At 40.5% G+C, this 18,868-nt stretch overlaps 1 protein-coding gene across 2 annotated transcripts in view; it reads left to right on the top strand.

Moving 5' to 3' along the window:
* Nucleotides 1-18,868, top strand: part of CCDC91 (coiled-coil domain containing 91) — a 361,761-nt gene that overhangs the window by 328,551 nt on the left and 14,342 nt on the right. The gene's annotated exons all lie outside the window — the stretch shown is intronic.

Below are 18,868 nucleotides of genomic sequence, written 5' to 3'. Positions count from 1 at the left end.
ATTAGTTTTATTTTTTTAATCTTTTTTAAAAATCTTTTTTACTCAAACTTCTATATCCATGGATGATGATGTTTTTAAAATAGACCTCCTCGGATGTGAGGGCGATCTGGCTGCAACATCTATCACTCCATTGATCACCAGGGTTGATTCTGCTGATCTGGCTGGGTAGGCGGGTGTCCCCTTCCTCCCTCACTGCTCCATGTGTGTCCCTCTGGAAGCTGCGCTCTCAGTCGAAGAGGACGACCTTCCCCAGTAGAGGAGAGGACCGAGAGGACCGTTCTTCGGTCAAGGGTATACGAGTAGCTGCGTTCCCCTGCTAGAACCTCCCTCCAAATAAGCTCTCAAGGTCCATTTGTAGGAGAATGTAGGGTAGTCAAGTTTCCAAGACTCCAGACACATCCAAATGAGGCAGTGCACGTGGCAGTCTGCCTTTCTTAAAAAATAAAAATAAAAATAAAGTAGACCTCCTCCTAACCATTTAGAATAATGTTTACCAACAATCTTTAAATGTGGATAACTAATTAGTTTTCTCTTGTAAATTTAAAAAAGAAATTAAAGCAAGCGGGCCACTCACTTGAAATGCAGCCTAGTAAATAGAGGAAGGAGGGCTTTTAATTCAGGAATAAGCCAATAACACAGTGTTGGAGTCCTATTTAAAATCATTTGACTCTCTGTCCTCAAATTTAAAATGATAAGAAATTTTGCAAATCACTAAAACATGAATTAGATGAAAATGAAGCATCGAAGTTCACTGAAACTAAGATCCAGAGATAGTAGAAATGTCAAGAAAATAAAATAGTCTACACCGTTTGTTCAGCCCCTACCACCACAGATTGCCTTTTTTCTTCTAGAGTTCCAGCTTTGCTGTTAACTTAGGCTAGTTGTTGTTTGAAGTAATTCGAAACAAATTGATACTGATCAGTCTAGGAGCATTTGCAGAACACCCAGCAAGCACAACTAGAAACTCTTGGACTGCTGTATGGTGCTTCTTTCCCGGAGAGCTGTCCTTAAAGGGAACTAAACATGATCATCTGGGCAAAGAAATGATTATTTGAATACATTAATCCTTCCAGGCTTATTATCTATTCAGTGACGTTCAAGTTCTAGATCTCATTGAGAACTATTCTTTTTTTGCTCTGGTTATCAAAAGGACATAGACCATCTCAGGTCATAGCCAATGAGAAAATTAAATACTTAAATATTGTGCCATGACTAAAGGAGAGAGTCTTCCCCTGAATGTGAGCCCAGAGTCTCAAAGAAAAGTAGTCATATGTTTTGTGTGTAAAACTTTCTTTGCCTATTGTATGACTTTCTTAACTCTTTTTATGTAGCATTTTCTACTTTTATATTTAGATGAGTAAGGCACCATCTGAAAGGCTGAGAGTAAGACAGCAGTTTGATTTTTGGAATGATAAAGCCATTTTCAAACTGTGACCCCATTTTTAATAGCATGCTTGAGGGTTCATTAATAGAAAAGTTCTCCCTCCCCCCAGATGAGTATCTTCTTTTTGTGCCAGGTATTTTCACATGTTTTCCCAGTGACCTATAAGGTTACAATATCTAGTGAAGGAGATAATATATCCACATTTATTAGTGGAAAGGTGTTTACTTGCCGAAAATGACCAGGTGGTGTTAAGATTCAACCCAGAGTTTATGACATGCAGTTTTAGTCTTTCTAGTCTACTGGAGATACCTAATACTGTCTCCATGAGAAGATATCTGGAACTCTCTAGTTCATGTACTCTCCTCACTTTATTTTAATCTTAAGAAGAAGACTACCCCCTCTTACAAACCTAGTTGGAGCTCAGGGCCTGCCACATTCTAACTGTGGAACGTCAGACAAGTTGCCTAACCAATTTGAGTCTCAGTTTTCTCTTTGTGAGGTGGAAATAGTGGTTTTTGTAGGCTTTTAGTGAAAATCCAATTAAGCTTTTAAAATGCTCCATAGAGGACACCTGGGTGGCTCAGTTGGAAGCAACAGCCTTCGGCTCAAGTCATGATCCCGGAGTCCTGGGATCAAGTCCCACATCAGGCTCCCAGTTCCTCAGGGAGTCTGCTTCTCCCTCTAACGTTCTCCCCTCTCATGCTCTGTCTCACTGTCTCTTTCTCAAATAAATAAATAAAATCTTTAAAAAATAAAAATTAAAAAATAAAATAAAATGCTCCATAGAGTAGACCTTGCTAGTATGGCCACCAGTTCACAATTATTCCCTTTTCTCTGGGAACCGCCCACAAAATACAGGTGTGGTTGCCCAAAAACAAGTGGTTAAAAACACTTATTATCCAGTCCCTTGGACCTTGACTGATCCACAAGTGAAGACCGGACCCCAATGGGCCTCCTGTGAAGAATCATCTAGTGAGACCCTTCAACTGCTTTACCCTAGGGAGACAGATCCACAAGAACTTCTGAGGTCAGAAGTCCCGTGATCCCTGCTGTGCCTGAGTCCTGGATTCGATGAGATACCCAAATATTCTTCCAGTATGCCAACACCACTTACTTTTTTCCCCTAGTCGAGCCAGAGCCAGTTTCTATTCCGTGCAACCAAAAGAATATTAATCAAGGCAATCCAACCCAGAGCCCAGTGCATAATCCCTGGACACTCGGCACTTGTAAATTCTTCATTTCCTCCACCATACTAATCCGCATCCAAAATGGGAACACTCTTTGATTTATTTTAAGGAATGTTAAAAATATAACTGAACCAAAGCCCCTATTGTCTAACAAAGCCAAGTAAATCACAGATACCTAAAACTATGAACAAACAGTGCCCTATTTAGAAGTTCTCTGTCACTCAGAATCTGGAGTAGAGGTTTAAACTCAGCCCTGCTAAATGCTGATTCATGTTCCAATTCAGCGGAGCCTTGCTCAGTGATTGCTTTGAAATCAAAACCAGAACAATGTCCCTATGATTGGTGTTATTCTGCACTGAGTCAAGTATCTATAATTATAACTTTTTTTTAAATCTGGCAGTTAAACTGAACAGAATCAGGAAATGATGTGTACGCTTTAAAGAACAATAAAAGCAAAAGAATTCTCTAGTCACTAATTTAAAAATATAGCTTTTGCATATTAAATCCTAAACAAGAAAAAAAAAGTCATAGATAAAAACCTGGAGAACATTTCTAAAACTCCAAAGAGAAGAAGGAGAGTCGGATCAAAGCACTCAGCTCCTAGTCTTCTGTTTACATACCGGCAAACAGCTCTACTGTGGCTCGAGAGACTCTACTAACAAGAAGCAGAGAGCCAGCGTGTTCTTAGTCCATGGGCCACTTAACTTGTAGCATCACCACTAGCACCCGATGAAGTGGGCAGAAACTGTACAAGACCTCCCAGCTGTGACTGCCAGAATCATCTTAAGCCAGGCAAAACTGAAACTATTCCCTTTATTTAATTGAAAAATAAACACGCTTTCCTATACCTAATCTGCCGCAATGCAGGAGCTGTTTGGGCATCAATCATTGCTATATAAACAGAAGGAAAAGCCCTAGTAAGATGTTCTTTGCTGTCCTCCAGGTTTCTGTTTTCTTTTTCTCAGAAGCTTCCATTCTCCACATGTTGATTCCCTTTAAATTTTACCTCTCTCCACCCTGCATGTTACCTACTGGGCTTTCCCTATGGAGTACTTAGAGAAGCAAATAATAGTTTTGTGTTAATTGTTTTTATTTCTTTTTTTAATTTTAAATTTTTTGTTTTTATTTTATTTTTTAAATTTTTGTAATTGTCATTTTTAATTAATAACGTGTCTTATTTTTGTACACGACTGCTCCTCTTAAAGGGAGAACCCGCATCTGTTGTGTCTATTGTGTCTTGAGGGCATTCCATGGTGCCTAGCCTGTGGTGTGGACTTCCTATATAATTGTGAGTTCATAAATGATTAAATCAATCAAGCAATCGATCATTACACCTGTAATATAATAAATCTCAGTCAAGCACTCAATCACTGTACTTGTAGTATAATAAGTTGACTAATTCCGAGCTGGTAGATTCTGACGACTGATTTAAAGGATTAGGCAAAATTTGCTGTATTTCTAAATGAGGGTTCTGTAGGAGAGTTAGCCTCTCATGAAACAGTAACACGCCTTCTAGGACTCAACAAAACTTCTCAGTACTCTAAAATGAATTCTGTGCTTCCAAACACTACTGGAATGACTAAATCTCTATATCATAGCAACTCGAACAGCACTCAATCAGTAGAAATGTGCTACCCAAATTTAGAAGATCTTCTAAGAGTGTGAGTTGGGAAGCCCATCTGAAAAATGATGTGTGAAATAATTTCTTATGGTCGTAAGGGGTTCCTGGCCTTAAGACTAAGAAAAAGTTTTCCATTGAGTGGGCTGTAGGGTAAGTATGAGACTCACTGGTCCCAGTTCGTGAAGTTTCAGTTACAAAAAGAAAGCAAGAAGAAAGTTGGGAGAAGGGATTGTCCACACAGGATTCTGTGATGGAGAGTAAAAGACCCCAAGGGCCCGGCTGGGGATGTGGTTGAGAGGAGAAGGGAGGGGTTTGGGAGCAGGTCAGGTTGGGAATGTCCAGAGCAATGTGGTATCAGAGTCCTTCTGATTACAGAAGCCAAGAAACATCTGATGGGCTTTTAAAATCTACCTCAGACTCCCAGTTATGATACAAACTGGTCTTGTATTTTTGAGAAATACAGAGAAATCAAGAAACAAACCCGTTCAAAAGGTAGGAAAACTTGACTCAGTCCTGGCAAACATTCAGTTCTCAGAAGTCTGGGAGCTCATTTAAAAAGAAAACTCTGAAGCCACAGAATGTACAAATCACCGACTTCAACACGGCTCAGATGCTGAGACAGATTATAGAAAATTCCTTGTGGCAAGATCTATAAGTAATGCATTTTGAGCGTTTGCTCCTGAGTGTCGGTACTGTTCCATAAAACGTTAGTAACTGCCGGACACTGTGGAAGGCATTACTTTCTTGGAAACATTTTCCCCTGTGTTCTGTTTTTATCTTTTTTTTTTTTTTTTCGCCTGCTTTCCACAACGGCCCCAAGTGTAAATGTTTAATTTAAACTATAAACATGTTAGACAATGATTCAATTAGTAAAATTGTACTTATTGTCTCAGCTAGTCTTTAGCAATCATTCTGCGTTATAACTTTACAGGCAAACCAATAGTTTTTATGTTTGTGAGCTCTTAGATTGCTAAAGCTAAACAACACAGCTTTTATTTCCTCTTAACACGTTTCTCTTTTTGTCTCAGAAAGCAGGGAAAAAAGACCTTTTACACTTCATTATCAAAAACTGTCATGTCTGCAGCTGTTCTCTAAAATGAAGTAAACTAGGTAGAAATACCACATCAGACTTTTTTTGGGAAACTCTGGTCTATTGTTTCTAAGCAATCCAGATAAATAACCAGCTGGCTGCAGTTGTCGAAGATGTCAAAGAGTAACATTTGTTCCCTTTTATGTAAGCGAAATTTTTCCAGATTGTCACAGTAATCTACCTAATATAACTCTTTCTTATGGTGGCAGTTCCTCACTTGAAGAAATCTCGTGTTCAGAGAAGGGTTTTCTCCCTATTCCTTATAATTTGTGATGCATACTCTCTATTACACATATGAAGTAGTCTACCAGGCTGGCTGAAAAATTCGATATAACCCATAATGGAGTGTTCGATAGACCTCAATCTTAAATGTAAGAGGGCCGGTGCCCTCCTTGTTTTAGTCTCTCTTTGTGCATGATCTCATCTGATTCCATGGCTTTATATACTGTCTGAATGCTAAAGACCACCGAATATGTGCCTGCCGGCCAGTTCTCTGAAGCTCAGAGCCCTGTTTTTAGCTCCCTACTTAATATTTCTACTTGGATGTGGTACTTCACTTAGTAAAACTAATGCTCTTCATCTCTAGCCATCCCCTGCCACCCAGAAAATCTTTTCTCTGTCTTTGATAATATTTCCCATTCAATGAATGTCCATTATCATCTCCTCCATTTCTCTTTTTTTTTCCTCACTCCTTACTTCAAAGTCAATCCCTTCCGCTTTACCGGAAGGTTTCTCCTGAGTCTCATCTACTTTTTTCCATTCATTTCATGACTACCTCCCTGACCAAAGCCTTTATCATCTCTTGCCTAGACTTTTGAAATAGTCTCCCCAGTGAGCCCTTGCTTCTTCCCTTCTTGCTCCTGAATGATCCCTTCTCCACAATACAGCTCATGATCTCCTGAGCTAAATTTAAATTTATTGAACCACCTAATGTCTCTCTGGGAAAATGCATTCATAGTTTCACTTTGGAGGCTAAGAACATAAACAATGTGTAGGAATAGAAACAAGTAACCAGTTGTGGTTTCTGTCATTGGGGCAGGGATCCTAACAGGATGAGGTACAGAGGATAAAAACAAGACTCGGTTGAAGACAAGGAGAAGGTTGGTAAATGAATGGCTATGGGTACGTCTGTAACCTGGGAGCCAGCTGGTTCCTTTTTCATCCTCTTTTTTATTGGGCTTCAACTTTGACCGGCCTGCCTCTCTTTACTCTTATTACTTTGCCAAGCAGAGTGTCTCTTCTTGAAGGTTTACTGTGGAACAGAATTCAACATTATAAATAGCCACAGTTTCTTATATAATCCTCTCCGGATTGGTTGGGAATTTTATTCATGATGGTGGGAAAAGTGGAAGTAGAAAAGGTATCCCTTTTCTCTAGCCCTTGAGGTAATCATACATCTTATCCTCAAGAGTTGTGTATGCTAGAAAAGAACATGCAGCTTCAGGTGATTCTGTGCTTTTTCTTACTGAGTTAAGGTGTAAAGTAAATAGGATGTAGGTTCAGGGTGATGAAGGAATAGCTGTGGCTTGGGGCGCAAAGGACCGACATTTTCTCAGCCTTGATGAGTCTCCTAAGGAGGAGAGACGGGCTTCTCAGCCCTCATGAAAAGTGTATTTTCTCTTTTTTCTCTTTGCCCGTGGCCCCACCCTCCTGCCATTATGAGGCCTACTGACAAATAACAAGGAAGGAAGCATTAATAAGATGGGACTGGTATGGTCGTGAGGGAAGGGAAAAGGCGAAATCCAAGGGATTCCAAACCAGAGCAGTAGAAAAGAGCCATCTCATTCGTGGCCTTACTGCCTGGCTTGGGTGCCTGTTTCAGCCTGTCCTTTGCGGAATAGCTATTCTAACTAGCATAATTCAGTCGACTAATAGGAATACTTGAGAGATGGAATGTGTCGGTTAACCTGGCCAATCAGGTTGGCTTCAGCAAGCTGAGATCACTGTCAGGCGGCGGTGCTTCATTCCTTCATGAAACTGAGAACATGGGACTACACGTTTGCAGAGATTCCATTCCCATGAAGAACTGAAAACAAAGATGGGAGTAAAGGCACAAGATGCTCCTACGTTTTGTTCTCTAGGTATTTTTACAAACCTCTTAAAGAATAAGAGAAAATAAAGAGGAAGACTGTATCTTGGTATGCCCAATAAGAAAGAAAAATTATAATTGGATACCTTTACTGTCAATCATTTAGCAGTGCTTCCTGACAGAGGGTGTGGAGATGATGGAAACTGTGTATTACACGTGAATTGTGTAATATGGTAGCTACTAGCTCTTTGTGACTCTTGAGCTCTTGAAATGTGGCTAGAGTGCCTGAGAAAACTAAATTATTTTATTTTAATTAATTTTAATTTAAATGTGTATAGCCATCTGTGACTAGTATCTACCCTATGGGAGAGAGTGAATCTAGAAATTCCCTTGCCAGGGAAGAAGCAATGACCAGGTTATTTCCCCTGATCTTTAACATAGATTTGTTTCCCTCCACCTTTTTTTTTTTTTTTAATTTTTTTAAATTTATTTGAGAGAGAGGGAGAGATCACAGGTAAGCAGAGAGGCAGGCAGTGAGAGGGGGGAAGCAGGCTCTTCACTGAGCAGAGGGCCTGATGTGGGGCTCGACCCCAGGACTCTGAGATCATGGACAAGGGCACGTGAAACACTCTTAAGGAAAGGTATGTCACTAATGAAAGGCTAGGATTCCATGCTGTTGATAGGTTATTTAATTTTATCATGAGTAAAGGGTAAAAGGGACCTTATTGAGTAACCCATCTGACCAATGTATGACTCTTGGAAAAGAAGGAACATTTCTAGTTTAGTGCTGCAAGTAGAAGGGAGTTTTCTGATCTTTGGCCCAAATTATCCTCAAAATCAGAAACAAATCTTCTGAATTTGAGGAACTACTATAGAATCAGTCTTGGTTTGCTTTGAGCATGATAAGGATCAAAATGACTTTCATTTAAAAGCTAAACACTTCGAACAACCTCATTATTCACTTAATTTAGAACAATTCAAATTAGTCATTATTCAGAAATTGAATAATATGGATTCAGGCTTCCAAAATGGATTTTTGATTCATGAGAAAGAATGTCTCAGTTATGAGTTCTCAAAAATATTTTTTTCACACCCTTTTTCCAATCATAGAGTTTGTTGAGAGGTAGCTTTGCACTTAAAAATAATTTATTGAGCTCTATGATGTGCCACGCATTGTGCTAGACATATTACAGCCACTTAATGCTTTTAACAGTTCTTTGAAAGGAGAGGAAACCAAAGCTGACAGAGGTTCAGCAACTCACCAGTGATCACAGCTTGTAAACTGTGGAGCTGAGTTCCAGCTCAGGACCGCCTGATGCCAAAGCCATGCTTTTCAGAAGGGGAGCTATTTCCTTTTGCCAGCCACATTCGCCTCTTTTATTTAATCTAGCCACTCAATCTGTTTGGATTCACTTTTGTAATATATCTCCTTTGAAAGGATGCTGATGATCTTTCTCAGTACAAGCTTGAGGCCCAGCCTCTTGGCAACCGGACTGTGCTGAGTGGTACATCACCAAAGCCTGCAGTAAACGCTGTGGCTTCTTGCAGTGTTAGGGTTTATGCTGATGGGGCGAAGTGGTGGGAAGATCATTTCCCTTCTAAGCCAAATTCCATTTAATTGCTATTGTTTACCTGGTGGGGAAAAGATTTATGTTCCCCAGCTCAAGCATATCAATACTACCGAATACTGTGATGTAGCCTACAGTTTACACAGGTTAACCCATATGAAAGCCTGTTTGGGATAGAAAGGACAGATGAGCTCAAGTACATGTAACAATACAGGTTCTTCCAAAAAACATCTCTTCTCCCACGTTCTAATCAACTCTCAAGGGAAACCATCGGTCCAAATCAATAACTTAATACGTGATGAGCTTTATTACATTTGCAGCGTAGAAAAATAGAAATGGCTGTACAATGTAATTCAATTCTGTTCTAAATCTCAGACAAAGATCACAATGCAGAGCCAAGGATCACTAGCTGCTTTCCTCAGATTTTACCTATTAACTGTAACTGATATAGCCCACCAGTGATATTAACATCAGTAATTACACCACGTATTTAGTAATTTGGAAATACCCAATATTGTTCCCATTGCAAAACTTTACTGAGAGAAGATTTCGTCCCTTTCATGATTTATCACAGTTTTTGCAGGACAGAGCCAGGCTGTCTGGGTTCAAGTCTCACATTCATCATTTACCAGCTTAGTATTTAACCTTGCCCTGCCTCAGTTTCCTCTGTTTTAGAAAATTCCATAAGGTTGTTGGAAGGTTAATACATGTAAAGCCATTAAAACAATGTCTGACCCATAAAGGTTCATGTTCTATAGTCATAAAGGGAAAAAAAAAAAAAGGTGCTGTTTACATGTTCTTTAAAATATCTCATTATCATTATTTTCTGTTAATATTTTTGGTAATACTTTTCATATTGATAGAATGTCATTTTTTAGCTTTTAAAAATACATGTGTTATGTTGCTTCATTTGTCCTGGATGCTAGTTTTTCTTTTCTGTGAAACCATGTCTTAATTTATTTGAAAAGTATTTATGATCTGTCATCTTTCAGCCAGATGTCCCATTAGCTTCTAAGAAGCTTAGAATTCTGCAAAACATCTTCAGAGAGCAAGCATAATAATGCTTTACTGAATGACTTTTTCTTCTGGTGGTAGCAAATATTTTGAGAATTCAAAAATGCTCTTTCCTTCAACTGTTCTCTAAAATTAAACTGAGCCTCTGACCACAATGCAGCCTCCATATTTCACTATTAGGACTATCTCAGGTATGTTTACCTTCAACAGAGTTGCTTCCTTTGTCTCCCCCCCCCCCTTTCCCCACTCCCTCCCTCCCCTTCTCTTCCCCCGGTCTGCTGCATGCCTGTCTACTCTGAAGAGTGGTGACAAATACTAATCTGAACTAGACCACAGTCATATGAAGTCAGATGGAGAACTTGGCCTTGTCTCAAACCTAAAGCAGAAGGGAAGGGTGGAAACTGCTGTCTTGTAAATAGCGAGCCACCCAGAGCGTGAGCCCTGAAAACATGTAAATAACACTACGTCCCATATGCTTTATTCCTCAATTTTGTCATGCTACCTTTGCCAGCTAGTTTGAGTACGATTTGCAATGTTATTTTGTTGAACATTTTTTTGACAATTTGAGTACAGTTTTGAATGTAATATTAAATCCTCTTCTGGCTTGGCAGATTGCAAAATTGCATGCTCTGTCTACACATCAAATCCTAGCTCTGGAGGGGAATTCAGACTTGACCTAGTCCAGCACATACAGAAAGTATTGCATTTGAGCTCTCCCGTAGCAGACGATATTTCAAACAATCCTAAATGACAATCATATAAGATTAATTATGATATTAAAGATGCTTTTACCAAAAAAATTACACTTAAGCTTGGCTTCCACTTATAAATTCATTCAATTTCTTCTTCTCATTGAAGGATCGCTAGCCAACTCCAATGGCTGGACTAGTAAGTCTGATCACATCTCTGTGACTAAGGAGGAAACGATCATAAATTATGTTAGCAATTTAGTTCTAAATTCCTTGTGTCAGCTTTATGTATCAGACTTGGGACCAGTCACTTTTTAATCCATGAGGGATTCTAGAGAATTATCAGCTCAATCCTAGCCACCATTTTATAGAAATTCTGGGATAACCAGAAAGGACACTGGCGCAATACTTCAAGCTTTGGCCTAGCATGACTTTAAATCATACTTACATTATGTTATTACATTTTTCTAAGAATTCCTTAAGGAAAAAATGTATATGATCAAAGGAAGGGAAAATTGCTTTAATCAAAGTCCACAAGATTGTAGACCATATACTTGGTGACGGAATGAAGACTTACCTCAGAACACCATTTCATCAGCTTCCCTTTGGGCTTTCTATCATCCCAGGTTCTATTGTTATTTTGTTTTTTTAATTTAAATATAGACGGACAAACAAAAGATAGATTGCTTTAAAATATCAGCTACATGGCATTTTAAAGTTGTTTTAAAACAAACTCACATCGATCTTAAAGTTAGCTTCAGTGAAATTAAAAAATACATTCAACCTGGGATTCTCCTTCACAATCAGCATCTAAGATCTGTTATTCTTTTATGATCAAGTAGTTTCTTCATCAATTTGTTTATATTTATGTTTCTTCCCTCCTAAAAGAAGCTTTTTGCTCTGTTATATATTTCCTTGGAAACCATTTAATCTGTACGGTATAGACTTCTGATTCTAGCCAGTTCTCCTCTGTTTCTGGGGCACCGGGTAGATTATATTTTCCTAAACCACAGCAGTGAGGTGGAGCAGCACCACGGTACTAACAGGCTTCATCATGGGCTTCACAGAAGTGATGTGTACTGTGTCCAGGCCAAAACATTTAACTGCTGCCGCCAGCCCCGATCTGCCTTCCCGTGCTGAGCAGCAGAGGCATCGACCTTGTGCTGACATTGGGGATCTACATCTTAGAGCTGCCCCTGAAGGACAGGTGGCTTGGAGGGTCTCCTACATCCACAAGTGATTTTAAAGGAAGGAGAACTAAACCTTTTGTTGTGTAAGTCACTGAGTTCTGGGAGTTTTCTATTATTGCCACATAGCCTGGTCTATCTTAATTAGACAAGATAAGACAAGCCTTAGGAGAAAGTCTGGCCTGTTTACATTATGACTTCCTTGAGTGTCTTATCAAGACCTAGCTGGGACACAAACACTATAAGTATACAACCTTTTGCACTCAAATTGCTATAGAACTACTTCCTGGGGTTATGTTTAACCATTCAAAGTTGGAAAATTGGACTAAAACCTTTTTCTCTTGCCAAAAATATGTGTGAATCTAAAAATGTTGTGGGTGTGCATGCACATGCACACACATACACACTGGGTGTGTGTGTGTGTCCTGCATTGTCGTGCATTTAGTGTATATGAAAGTTTAAGGGCAGAGAGAGAAAGATACAAGTCACTACATTCTTCCGTGGATCTTTCACTAAGTTCCAAAATCCAGTGCAGTTGTGGTCTATCTGCCACTCTCTTGCACAGAATAAAAAATGGCTCCCAGATCATGGAAAAAATGGCATAATTCACTTCCAGCTAGTCTGTAACTAGTAATTTCCCTTTTCTTTCTTTTGAAGGATGGGTTGAAATTGTCTGAAACTAAGTAGTGCAAGAAGAAAGAAACTGTTGCCATCCAATTTTATGTATACATTGTATTCCATTGTATTGACAATTCTTTGTACTAAGCAAGTCAAGGGCAGGTTCTGTTAAGTTACTGTGACTGCCAGAAAACTGCCAAGCAATCAAGTAGATGTTTCTTGGTCGCACCTGAGCCTGTCTCTGGCCGAGGTTTACCCCTGGGTGCTGATAAACATACACTTTGCACTTTATGTGGGTGAAAACACTAATTAATGGAAAACCTGGGCTTAGCTTTTCTTCATTTAGCTGAATAATCTAGCTCTTGAAATTATCGATACTAAAGATATAATTATTAGTGTTTCTATTGTACCTTTCATGACTAAGGTGTTTTTATTTTGCATGCATTTCATTCCTAGGATACCTGCTCGGAGTAGCTAGTGGTGTAATGCTACATGCTAAGAATGTAAAATGCGTTCACTTCTCTAAGACACGCAGGAATCATGTAAACAAACTACCATCCAAACTCCTGTCTGTGCTCTGATGGCAGATGTCACTTTTTTAATACAAAAAATCCTTTTTGCAAATATTTTTCTTTATAAAATATTCTTTTTTAAAGCCACAAGGATTCAAAACTCCAGGTTACTCTTGGAATTGCCTACATGATCTTTGCAGCATTTCTGGAGTCGATGGCTCACATGCATCCGAATCCCCGGGGATCCTTGTGAAAAATGCAAGTTCTTGGTTTTCTACCTAAATGTTCCAAATCAGAATCTTCTGAAGCGGGCTTCAGAAATTTTCATTTTTAACTAATTTTTCAGATAATTCTAATACACAATAGAATTTGAGAGCTCCTACTGAAACAGTAACGACCATTATTCCTGAGCACTGGGAGAACATCTTTAAACCATTACAGAGATTACTCTGGCTTTATCAAAGCAACACCTCAGTAAGCCCCTTTATGTTTAACCTCCTCACCTCTAACAAGCATCTGAACAGCAAATTAAGTTTAGCTACTGGTAGGAGCCAAGAATTTGTAAATGGTCAATGAACAGCTGAAGGATAATTTTTTCTTAATTTGAAGTATAAATTTGAAGAAACTGAACATCAGTATCCTAATGGGTTGTTTTTAAATGACACTGAATGCTGCCTTCAGGAAATATTTAAAAATTGTGAATTTGGAGGCTGATGCTAAGGAAGAATTTGAAAGTACACAGGAAGAGGTAGCAGGTGGCTAGTGGGGAAGTGAGGCAGGAGACTGTCTATCACTGGATGGAAAGAAGAGAAAGAGGGGTGTGGAGAGCAGCATTTGAAAACAGAAAATAACCTTTGCACACATTCTTTAAACCCAAGGTTAAGTGGTAGTATCCTGTTTTGCAGTTACGAATTTGAGTCACAGAGAAGTTCCATGAGTTGCCAAAGGTCAGTCGGTTAGTCAATGGCAGAACCAACCATACTCCAATGACTCCAAACCCACGGCTTTTTCCACCTCATTATATTGCATTTTCTTTTGTTTTAAGCCTTCCAAATAGTTTTCAGCCCATCTGAGGGTATCCTATCTAAGTCAATTTGAATTAATGTGGCAGGACCTTGGGCAACCACATCAGTGTTTTTTGAGCCTTTCTTACTGTTTTTTTCCCTTCACAATAATTACAAACTGCTGTGTTTTAATTACAGTGACTTTTAGGATGCTCCAGATTTCTTCCAAACAGTTGGTTTTTGTATTTTCTGCCTCTACCTTTTCATCACAGGAATCCTAAACTCTCCTGTACCCTAGTGGAATTTTCCCCTAAGAAGAAACTCTGACTGATATAGTCCATCTAATGGCAAGATGGAGGAGCACAGAAATAGACTCTCCAGAATATAAGGTGTAAATGCTTTCAGGAAGCGCCCCTGGGTTGAAAGCAGTATAAAGCAATATTCTTTTCAAAGCCAGTTGGAAGGAGTTTACAAGCAAGAAACAATGTGGTCTACGTGAAAACAATAATTCTGATTCCCATGTATCATCTGTGTGTTGCACAACTCTGTAAATTATTCATAGAAACAGAATTTAGGAAAAGGAAGTAGCTCTGCAATGTGCTGTGACTAGAGAATCACTGAGCATCCCTTACTCGGCTGATATTTTGAATTGATGTTTGTTTATGAAGAAATATAGTGCAGCTGTAACAGGATGGCCCCTTCTAGAACACAAAAAGAAAATAGATAATTATGAAGGCAGCAGTGCCTTTTCCATAAGTGACTCAGGATTCAGCTTTTTCTTCCTATTAAGAGTTACCTCCCAATGGTATATTTAGCAAACAGAAGAGTTTTTTTGAGTTTATATTTGTTTCCGAGCCATCCCTAATTGCTACTCCCCTGAGACAGAGGTCTCCTTCCTCCTCCTCACTGTGTCACTGCCAACTTTTCAGAGGATTCTGTAGAAGAAGAGATGGTCAAGAAGAGATAACAGGGCCTCACTTCTATTCATAGTTCTGTCATTTCTCTTTCTTTCTTTTTTCTTTCTTTCTCTTTTTCTTTTTTTCTTCCTTTCTTTTGAGGTATAATTGACATGTAAAAGTCTATACGTGTTTAATGTTTACAGCTTGAAGAGTTTGGAGTAAGTATATACCCATGAAACCATCACCATCCTCTAGGCCATAGACATGCCCATTATGGCGCAAGTATTCCTCCCACCTACTTTGTAATAATAATAATGATATCTTTATTATAATCATCATCATCATCTACTACCATATAATAGATCTCTTGAACTTGTTTATTTATATAAATGAAACTTTGTAACCTTTAATTATCACTTCCTCATATCCCCTTAGCCCTAGCCCCTGACAACCACAAATATACCCATTGTTTCTCTGAGTTTGACTATTTTAGGTTTTACATGTAAGTGAGATCATACAGTATTTGTCTTCCTGTGTCTGTCTGACTTATTTCACTTAGTCACTGTCTCCCAGGTCTATCCATGTTGTTACAAATGGTAGGATTTTCTTCATTTTTTAAAGCAGAATCATATTCCATTGTATATACATACTATATTTTCTTTATCCATTCACCTATCATTGGATATTTAGGTAGTTTTCTGTATTTTGGCCATTGTGAGTAACACTGAAATGAACATGGGAGTGCAAAGTATCTCTTTGAGATCCTGATTCCAATTCCTTTGAATAAATACCAAGAAGCAAGATTGCTGGATTTTGATGGCAGTTCTATTTTTTTTTTAAGATTTATTTATTTATTTGACAGACAGAGATCACAAGTAGGCAGAGAGGCAGACAGAGAGAGAGGAGGAAGCAGGCTCCCTGCTGAGCAGAGAGCCCGATGTGGGGCTCGATCCCAGGACCCTGGGATCATGACCCAAGCCGAAGGCAGAGGCTTTAACCCACTGAGCCACCCAGGTGGCACCCAGGTGCCCCTAGTGGTTACTTTTAAATGGTACTTGGTATTGCCTTTGGACGACACACTGGGAGATGGCAAGGAGAAGTGAGTTGGGGGAAATTGTAGGGGGAGATGAACCCCTACAAACTTTGTAGTTTGGACTCTGAGAAACAAACTGAGAGTTTTGTGGAGGAGGGGTGTGGGGGGGTTGGGTGAGCCTGATGATGGGTATCATGGAGGGCACGAATTGCATGGAGCACTGGGGGTGGTGCATAAGCAATGGATCTTGAAACACTGAAAAAAATTAAATTTTAAAAACTGCTTTAAAAAAATTAAGTCTTTTATATAGAGAAAAGAAAAAAATAAAAACCTAAACTATAAACTTTGTAATGCTGCTTCCTTAGCCTAACAGAGTCTGGTATAGCTTTTAATTTTTTACTTTTTAAAAAATTTTTATTATGACATTCAGTTAGCCACTGTATCATACATAATTAGTTGGTGACAGCTTTGATTCTACCCCCTGAACCGGCCTAATTAAGCTCTCACACAGAGGTTGCCCCTCTGGCCAGTCTCTGTGGGGTAGCCAGGCTTCAGCTCAGAGCCATTCCTCCTTCAGGCCCTCCCCAATCTCTGCAAAGGTGGCCGATTGACAGTCTGTACCAATGCAACCACTGAAGAAATGCTTTAGTTCAGTTAATAAATTAAGAAATGTTAGTGTACCCTTAATAATATGATCATCTGACAATGTTATAAAATCACTCTTGCTTTCCCTGTGTCAGGAGGAGTCGGTAAGGCCAGAAGATTGTGTTGGGATGTGGATAAGGTTTGAAGGAGGTGTGCTGAAATTTGACAAAGATATTTGAAAAAGGAGCTTGGATGTTGTTATCATTTAAAATTGATTGTGAAGGGGGAACAGCCCTCCCCGACTTCTCAGGCTGCCTTCCTTACAGAGGGAGGCTTCACCAGGGTAACCTCTGCGTCACTCTGTCCTTCTCCCCGTGGGAGATGAGCTTCCACCTGAGAACCTGCCTCCACGCTTCCTGGGAGGCAGTTTTCTCCCTGCCAGTGACAGGCCTGCCTCGGGCACCAGGACCCACTCAGTCAACACCATGACACTCAGTGGCCTCTCGTCCTGTTTGTCTTCCAACTTCATTAGTGACTGGCCTTTATATCTGCTATTCCCATGTCGGACTTTTCAAAGTTGTCTATCAGTCTCACGTGGCAGCAAGATGCTCTTTATGGGGTCCCTGACCCTGCAAGTCTCCAACGTGCACTGAATACTTCTTGGGAATCTAGTAAATGCCACACATCAGCCTACACGATGGGAATAAAAAGGCTAGAAGAAGTCTAGATATTTCTCACGGTTAATACTTTGTATGGGGTAGAACGGAGAGTAGGTGGCTCTTCCTGCAATCACACATAAAGGGATGAGAGTAAGAGGGTCTGTGGTTCCCCGGTCAGTGGTACAGATTTGGAAGAATGAAGGAAAATCAGAGGAGAGAGATCCCGGCTGGAGGGCCTCAGAGGGGCGGTCGGCGCACTTCCAAAGTGCAGTGTGCTATTCATGGGAAACTAAGCACATCAGGCTGGTTCTATTGCAAATGTGTATTTATAATTACATCCTGTAAGTAACCAAAAACTCTATCATTACCCTAAAAAATGTGGAACCTGCCGGGGCAGCCTCAGCATCAGCACGTTCCGTCTCACCCGCCAGGCGGCCTGCAAGACTGGTGGCCAAGTTCACAATGGACGTGGGAGCCGTTTTTTCGTTTTTTTGCACTAAGTAAGAAGAAAAGAGCTCTGAATGCTGATGCCAAAAACTCGGGCCTCTCCGTCGCGCTGAGCAAAGATGGAAGGGCTCTGAGGCCTCAGCCCGGGAGCATGGGCTGCGCTGCCTCGGAGACAGCCCTGCTGTCCTGCTGTGAGCCCCGCAGGCCAGATGGGCCAGAACCCTGCAGGAGGCAGGAATGCATCTGAGTTGCTGAGAGGGAGTGTGGTGGGGTGAAGAGTTCTGAGGTCCCTAAACCCTCTTAAACCTTGGCGGATTTCACTCCTGACGCACCAGCTCCAGGAATACAGAAAGAACACTGCACTTTCACTCCTGGTGGCCCTGGGACAACACTGCTCCTCTCAGGGGCCCACGAAGAGCCCTGGCTTTTGCATTGGTTTTCTCAGAGTGGCCCAGTGCCGGGGCTGAGGGCTCAGCCCTCCCCAGGACCAGCACCAGGCGCCTGCGTTGCTGTTGGCCAGATTGCTGCCTGCGCTTGTACATACATGGGAGGAAAACGAACGCTCATACCAGCCTTCTGTCTGGGAGACAGGGCAGCCGCTTACAGGCTCCATGGTGCTTTCCCATCCCTCTCATCTAATTCTTGGGTCACATCTGGTGTAGCTCAGGCACAGCTGGCAAAGCAAGTGCTGGCAGACCACCTCTGGAAGAGACACATCTGGCGCTCCCGCCCACACCACCTGCCTTTGCCTCACTCTCCCAGAACCCGGGGACAGGGAGCCAAGACACTGGCTTCTCAGGAGCCGGCCTGCCATCGACCGACTGGGTTCAAGGGCAAAATCGTGTCCCCTCTCTGGGTGTAACTATGTCTTAGGTGATTTCTGAAGTTCTCTTCTAGCTCCAAGATACTATAACCCTGTGACAACCTGGAGAAGTAGACAGAAAGGGTATCGATACCCTCCTCAAAGATGGAGATCCTGTGTGTTCTTTCAGAAAATGTAAGGATTCTGACCCCAGCCTTACCCAGATGGTAGTGGGAACGTCTCTGGACACTCCGTGTAGTGTTTTTTTCCACTCCATCACACACACGTGTGTGAGCACACACGTGGATTAACTGTGACCTGATTAGCTCTGGCTCAGCTAATCAGACACAGATGAAAAGAATCTGCGCTTTCAGTTAAGCTACACTAATTACTTGAACAGTATGTGGCTAAATAAGATTTCAGAAACCGATAGCTTGCTGACAGGATTTGTCCTAAGGCCCCATTTTATATGGCTCCTAGAGCAATATATATATATATATATATATATATATATATATATATATATATATATATATATAT

The sequence above is a fragment of the Mustela nigripes genome, chromosome 6 (assembly GCF_022355385.1).
Source record: "Mustela nigripes isolate SB6536 chromosome 6, MUSNIG.SB6536, whole genome shotgun sequence".
Lineage (NCBI taxonomy): Eukaryota > Metazoa > Chordata > Mammalia > Carnivora > Mustelidae > Mustela > Mustela nigripes.
Note: the sequence above shows the minus strand (reverse complement) of the source record. Positions and strands in the feature narration are given on the sequence as shown.